We start from the raw sequence: 6,679 nt of genomic DNA, 5'->3' as shown, positions 1-6,679 counted from the left end.
GTAGTGGTGTTAATAAACCCAGGGACAAGGGAACAACAAGCGGTCCAAATCGGTGGTGAGGAGGGTGTGGGAGGATTTGTTGGGCATGATCAAGGGTAATGTAACTAAGAGGAATTGCTGAAACCCTGGTGGGGACTGAGTATGATAGTGGGACAGGACGGAAGTCAAAGGAAATAGAGGAAAGAGCTGGGAGGCAGAGGGCATTTATAGAGGTATAGATAAAGACATGTACATAGGCAAATATATTTATACATGAGGATGGGGAACAGACCTATGTGCATATATTTATAGGTTTAGTATTAAGGTAGCCGAGGTACATTGGACCTCCACTCAAGTACTCCTTTAATGCAAGAATACTTTCATCTATTAAATTGGCATTCTATGATGCTCGCCTTCCTGACACAACCACTGAAGACAAAGTGGGTGAACAACTAAATGTGGTGAAGAAAGCTGATGGTGCCTAGCTATCAAAAGACATAACGTCTGGGGTCTTAAAGGCTTGAAGGTAAACAAGCAGCCATCTGGCTCAGAAGCAACAAAGCCCACATGGAAGAAGCACACCAGCCTGTGTGACCACAAGGTGCCGAAGGGATCAGTTAACAGGCATCAAAGAACAAAAAGGATCATATCATTTTGTGCTCACCTCCTTGATATAACTGCTCAAGACAAATGGGTGCATACCAAATGTGGCGAAGAAAGCTGATGGTGCCCGGCTATCAAAAGAGATAGTGTCTGGGGTCTTCAAGGCTTGAAGGTAAACAAGCGGCCATCTAGCTCAGAAGCAACAAAGCCCACAAGGAAGAAACACACCAGCCTGTGCGATCACAAGGTGTCAAGGGATCAGGTATCAGGCATCAAAGAACAAAAAATCTTACCATAGTGAATGAGGGGGGAAGTGTGGAGTGGAGACCCAAAGCCCATTTGTAGGCCACTGGACATCTCCTTACAGAAGGGTCTTGGGGAGGAGACAAGACAGTCAGGGTGCATTGTAGCAACGATGAAAAATACAACTTTCCTCTAGTTCCTAAATGCTTCCTCCTCCCCCCTCCCACTGTCATGATCCGAATCCTACCTTGCAAGTCTGACTAAACCAAAGGATGTACACTGGTACAGATGGGAACTAGAAACACTGGGAAGCCAGGGCGGATGAACCCCTCAGGACCAGTGGTGTGAATGGCGATACTGGGAGGGCACAAGGAGGGTGGGTTGGAAAGGGGGAACCTATTTCAAGGATCTACATGTGACCTCCTCCCTGGGGTACATACAACAGAAAAGTGGGGGAAGGGAGACATGGGACAGAACAAGATATGACAAAATAATAATTTATAAATTATCAAGGGTTCATGAGGGAGGGGGAGTGGGATGGGAGGGGAAAAATGAGGACCTGATGCCAGGGGCTTGGGTGGAGAGCAAATGTTTTGAGAATGATGAGGCCAACAAATGTGCAAATATGCTTTACACAATTGATGTATGTATGGATTGTGATAGAAGGTCTTTGAGCCCCTAATAAAATGATTTTTTTTTAAATGATGAGCTGATGCCAAGGGCCCAAGTAGAAAGCAAATGTTTTGAGAATGATGATGGCAAATGTACAAATGTACTTGATACATCGATGTATATATAGATTGTGATAAGAGTTGTACGAGCCCCCAATAAAATGATTGGAAAAAAAAGAAATAAAAAAAGATGTAAAACACTGATAATGATAACACATAACAATCAGTATCGTAGGCATTAAAACAAAGCTAACTTCCATTGAGTCTATGCTGAATCATAGTGACTGAGGCAAACTGTGTTCACTAGGATTTGGAGACAAAATCTTTCGAGGGATAGACATCCTCATCTTTTTTCTCCCACAGAGCAGCTGTGGGGTAGTTTGGGGGTTTGAACTGCTGAACTTGAGGTTAGCAGTCAATGCCTCACCCACTAGGTCACCAGCGCTCCTTATCCTAGACATTAATGAACTAAAAAGGGCTGGGATGGTCTGTTTTGAATGGTCTCATTATGCTGCGATTGATGCAGAAGAATGGTATAGCATTCATTGTCACAAAGAACATTTCAAGATCTACTCTGTAGGATAACATTGTCCGTAATCGCATAATATCCATACGCCTACAAATCTATACACTAATCACTAATACTAAAAATAAAGAAATTTAAGCCTTTTATCAACATCTGCAATTTGAAATTCATCAAACATGCAATCAAGATGCATTGATAATTATTGGTGAATGAAATGCAAAAGTTGGAAACAGGAGGAGGATTGGTATTTGGAAAATGTGGTCTTGATGATGATAGAAATGACACTAGCGATCACAATAGGATTTTGCAAGACCAATGATTTGTTCACTACAAAAATCGGTTTTTAACAACCTCAATGGTGACTATACAAGTGGATGTCACCAGATGGAATACGTGAAGATAGAATGCTACATTTGCAGAAAGATGATGGGGAAACTCAATGTCATCAGCTTGAACAAGGCAAGGGGCCGGATACAAAACAGACCCGTTGCTCATGTGCAAGTTCAAATTGAATCTGAAGACAATAAAAGTATGTCCACTGGAGCAAAGCCATGACCTCACCTACATTTTCTCCAATAAACATGTAATATTTTGATATGGAAGAATATTTAAGTGGCTGACACTAGAGAAAAGTAACATATATACCAAATATTAAGTTATACCATATTCATACTAAAGAAAACACAAAATTAAATTCTTATATTTTTAAGTGCAGATAGTTTTCAAATGGAGTCCCTGAATGGTGCAATGGTGAAGGCATCAGAGTCACCTTGAACGGATAGTCTGGCCATCGAGCTCCAACGGGGCAGTCTAACCCTAAGGCATTCCGTTCTACTCAGACACACGAATGGGTTCAGAAGAGACTCCACAGCAACTACCAGCACCACCACCATACTTTTTAAGCCCAAACTCCACAAACAGACAGAGCTGCGTCTCCCATGCCAAATGCCTCCTGACACAGGAGCACTCTCAGCTGGCCTCGCAGGCCTCCGCGTCAAAACCACTCAGGACTGATTCTCCTGGAAGCTCTGGCTCTTTCAGAAAAATTCTAGGACACCGAACCAGCCATCAGCTGAAATTATATATATATGTCACTTCACAGGTACGCTAATATACTTACTCTAAATTCCTTTGGGCTATAACTTCAGAATTCAGAAATAAAGATGAGTTGAATTCCACAATGCACATTTATGTGGCAAGTAAAATAGGACAGGATTCAATCTATCAACTGAGTAGCTGGTGGCTGGGGAGCACAGGGAGTAGGGAAATTTGTCTTGGCATCTGATTCCTCCTTGCTTTATCCACTTGGGACTGGCTTCCCAGTTTAATCACAAAGAAGGAAATGAGGTCATATTTACTAGGGAGTATCACCTCAGTGCTGACTCTTTCTGGTACAATAGCCTTTCTGTAGAATGCTGGCTCTTAAGCAGAATGATTTAAAGAAATAAATATGGAAACTTTCCTGTTCAGTGTTACCAGATTGAGATTCAACGTTATGCATGATAAAAGGCCTACATGTTGCACATGAAAAACATAGGGACAATGACCAACCTCATTTTTACAGTATGTAAGCTACAGTAGGCTCTTTAGAAAATAGCACATGGGACAGAAATATCTATGTGCTAAAATTCAGCATCAAGGTCTTGTGGCAGGAGATTCTTTTAAATTCTGTAATATCCCTCCAATTGGTTTGTGTCCCCAAACATTGAGATTGTTTCTTCTTTTCCAAAAGTTCATTTTCTGGTGACCATAATTAAAACACAACAATGTTGATTTTTTCTTGGATGCACAAAAAGACACTAGAAGGGTATCATCCAGATTAGAGACAGGCCTCTCCCCAAGCCTCAACTTCTGAAATCAAACTTTCAGAGAGGAAAAAAAATATGGCACTAATAAACTATACTCCAGAAATACATATATTTTTAATTCATCTATTTTTTTTCTTCTGTTCAAATTAGTAAAAGCCAATATACTATTTCTGGTCTAATTTTCTCAGGTAATTCCATTATATATAACCTATTACTTACCTTTTTCAAATGCCTTTTTCTTTCAGTATCACTATTGAGTTTCTGTTGCCTTCAGTGCAGAGTAGGTGATGTTATAAAGAGGTCCTAAGTATTCAAAACAAGTCATTATTCAGCTGAGGCTCTTTAAGTAATACATAACTTACCATTTAAATAACCTGTTTTCCCTCAACGCTACATGGTTATTGCAAACACCATAAAATGTGTTCACTTACAGACTCATAAAAGGGGGATTTATTGAACATTTCCTGCTCCAGCTGAGGTCGCATTATAGCTCCCACAGGTAGACAAAACACAGGCGATTTTCAACTTCCCTTAATAATAACTTGAGCTTGTGTTTACCTAATATAGAAGGGACAGGGAAGAAGTTTAAAAAATGTATATGCCTGGACTAAAATGGAGGTTTTTCTCTCTCTCCTGCTTGTATTTATATTGTATTCTTTGGGTGTTTGGAAATTTATGGTTTTTATTTTAAAGTTGATATTTAAAAATTGGTATTTAAAGTTGACACCTTTTATAATTAATTGTGAGATCTCTTTTCCTAAGAAGTGGGGGAGAGCAGCTGACTGCTTGAATTTTACATAATAAAATTTGTAATCTTACATAATAAAATTTGATTGGGCCCAATCATCAGTTTTAGCTCTAAAAGCTTATAGATGCTTTCCTGAGCAATGCACATTTGGTTCTTCAAAAATAACAACCCTAAAAACCATTTCCCCGAGCGCCCTCAGCAGTCGAGAGTTATGGCTGTATTTGGTTACTTCTCAAATGGGATCTAGGCCGGTTGCTTTTCTTCTTGGCTTTCAGGCCTTGCTCCTGAATCCTTTCCACACATCCAACTCTTATTTCAAAGAGAACACCCACTGGGGACGCTGGAAGACAGGACTGACAGAGAAGGAAGTTATTCTAATTTCCTACTCACTCGCAAAGTTCCTAGTCAGCATTTCAAATGTTTGCAGTTTGTGAAGAAAAGAGTTTCACTCCAGATTCGTTGAATTGGCTGGTTGCAAGGAATCTGATCACACTTGCAGGGGTTTGGAGCTCTCCTGCTTTCATTGTCTCCCCAGTACCTTGCGAACGTCAAAGACATAGTGTATTTTTGAGAGTTTAAGTCACATACCCACTTGTCCGGTTACAGAGGTCACAATTGGTAAAGCCTGGAGCAAAGCTCCCCACGCCGTGTGATATACAGGGTCCCCTTGGCAGGGTGGGCTCCACGATACCCGGACGTGGGTGGGCCTTGCTTCTAGCTGCTGCTTGCTGAGAGATTTGTGGCGGGCCTGAGGCTGGAGCAGCAGATGGGTCCTGAAATGCAGTGCCCGCCCCAAGTCTGCTTGTGCAGCTGCTCCGCGATCTTCAGGAGGACTTGGCTGTTCAACCGTGGGGGGCTCCAAAGGAAGGAACACTCTGGGAAGGGAACCAATGCTTTACATGCTTATCCATTTGCTGATGGTGACATAACACACTCTTAGCTTAATAATCGAGAATTTCTAATGGAGAAACCTTTCAAGAAGCAAAGGTATACCCATACATTAAGTACAGTCCAATGCAAACAATCATTTTACACGTAGCCAACAATACAACATTCTTAACCTTTTTCCCACCGCTTTGAAAATCTGATAAACAGCGTGAACTATTTCCTGGAGAAAAATGCACACGTACATCTATAAATACAAAACGGATGCCACTGACTTCCTGATGCCGCGCTCCTGAGAGACCCTGGGTAAGAGACCTGGTTTCCATCTCGGGCTGGATTACAAGCAGCCTGGGCTCCCACCCCAGTCCTACTGCCTCTCCTAGTGTGAACAGCGCCGGCCAAGCACGCCCAGTCAGGTGACAGTACCACGACCATTCACAATGGCCAAGGAGCATGGCTAAGAAATGTCTGGCGCATAATTTGTCCTGCCCCAGCAAAGCGTTTAAGTGCGTGTTTTGGGAAAACAACTTCAGGCTGTACTGACAGTTGGGATTTCTGACAAATTCTGTACTTGCTTCACCTGTTCAGTTCCTCTCGTGTAAGACGCCCGCCATGGGAAGAGCTCCTCTAAGTCATACATGGTAAGTTCTGTGCGTAAAGGATTCATTCATTTTCAGTCGGCTCATTACCACCCTGTGGTGGGAACATCTGCACACGTGGGTGCGACGAGTCAGAACGGACTTGCTAGCAAGGAACAGCCACTGAGAACGCTCGCCCGGTCTCTGCAGCCTGGATTCGGGTCCAGGCGTCACTAATTGTGATCTGGGGAACGGGACAAATGACTTAAGTTCCTTAAACTGCTTCCCTGCCTGCAATCAGGGAAAATAATAATAATGCAGAGATTTGCTACATAGCTTAAATTATGATGAATGGAAAGTAATTAGCATAATGTTTCATGAAATGTTTGACTTTTTTTAACAAAAAGATTTAGTTTCTTCCCCTTAATCCTGACACTAAAATAACAAATCGCCTTTAAAAGACTGAAGGTTCTAGAATTGACATGGAGAATTGTTTAATCAGTGAAATTTTGCCCATATTATGTTATTAAAACAGAAATTTAGACCGAAGATCATTATACCTAGGAATTTATTAAGCAGGTATGAGTGGGCTTTAAAAAGTTCATGGAAAAACAATTAAAAGATGATTTTTCCCCCAC

Source organism: Tenrec ecaudatus, chromosome 13 (genome assembly GCF_050624435.1).
Source record: "Tenrec ecaudatus isolate mTenEca1 chromosome 13, mTenEca1.hap1, whole genome shotgun sequence".
Lineage (NCBI taxonomy): Eukaryota > Metazoa > Chordata > Mammalia > Afrosoricida > Tenrecidae > Tenrec > Tenrec ecaudatus.
This window is presented reverse-complemented; position numbering follows the sequence as displayed.